Source organism: Myotis brandtii, unplaced genomic scaffold, assembly GCF_000412655.1.
Source record: "Myotis brandtii unplaced genomic scaffold, ASM41265v1 scaffold932, whole genome shotgun sequence".
Classification (NCBI taxonomy): domain Eukaryota; kingdom Metazoa; phylum Chordata; class Mammalia; order Chiroptera; family Vespertilionidae; genus Myotis; species Myotis brandtii.
The window spans coordinates 307,778-308,780 of record NW_005371846.1 but is presented as its reverse complement, the minus strand read 5'-3'; the positions used below and the strand labels follow the sequence as shown (position 1 = coordinate 308,780).

Genomic DNA, 1,003 nt, shown 5'->3' with positions numbered 1-1,003 from the left:
CCGGTTTCCGATGAAGACGGTGCAACTGACGCAGGTCCCTGACTCCCTGTCCCTCCGTCGGCGAAGCAGGTGGCTGTGCCCTGGGCCCGCCTTTCCCCTTAAACGGCTGAGAACTCCAGTTATTATTTCTTTTCAAATATATTTTATTGATTTCAGAGAGGAAGGGAGAGGGAGGAGAGAGAAACATCAATGAGGAGAGGGGATCATGGATCGGCTGCCTCCTGCTCGCCCCACACTGGGGATCGAGCCCGCAACCCGGGCCTGTGCCCCGCCGGGGAATCGAACCCGGGACCCTTCCATCCGCAGGCCGACGCTCTATCCACTGAACCACACCGGCCAGGGCCCCGATTTCTTTCCCCCTCGGACATATGTGACCTGTACCCATCGTGTGAACCCTCCTGAGTGACCTGGATTGTTGGACAGCTTCGAAGAAGGTGTCATGGATTCATCCCACAGGAGCCTGGTCTGAGCCATAAGCCGGGTGCGCACCGGTGAGCAGACGGAGCAGGCGTCGGCGCTGGTAAAGTGGTTCGCACAGGCCCGTGAGCGGCTGGTCTCACGGCTCGCTGGGTCCTGGAGAGAACGGGACTCGGGGCTCCGTCCGGGGTGCGTTGGGGACGGGGGTGCTGGGCCCTGGGGCGCCAGCCTACGGGAGGCTCTCACGCCCGGACGGGGTGTTGGATACCAGCAAACCCACCCCTTTCCTTCCTCCCCGGTGAGGCGGGAGCCGCGGGTGCCACTCAGACGCGGAGGGGCCAGTTCTCTGGGGCCCACACCGCGGACCCCCTGTCTGCTGGGGGTGGAGACTGCGGGGTGAGCTCAAGGCTGAAGCTGGCCTTCGGGGTGTACATTCAAGCTGGTTCCTAAGAAGCAACAGACTCAGAAAAAACCTCTACCCTCCCCCTTCCCGGCCCAGACTCAGGGGAACCCGAGCAGGAAGGAGACGGAGGGGGCAGCCTGGGCCTGGCCTCATTAGGACGCAGTGTGGCCACCAGATGGCTGG

General features: G+C 63.0%; 1 long non-coding RNA gene across 1 annotated transcript in view; it reads right to left on the bottom strand.

Moving 5' to 3' along the window:
• Nucleotides 1-319: 319 nt before the first annotated feature.
• The window catches only part of LOC106724700, a 1,669-nt gene continuing 985 nt past the window's right edge, over nt 320-1,003 (bottom strand). The window contains exon 3 of the long non-coding RNA XR_001360542.1: nt 320-863. This is a non-coding gene — a long non-coding RNA (uncharacterized LOC106724700). The remainder of the gene's footprint in view (nt 864-1,003) is intronic.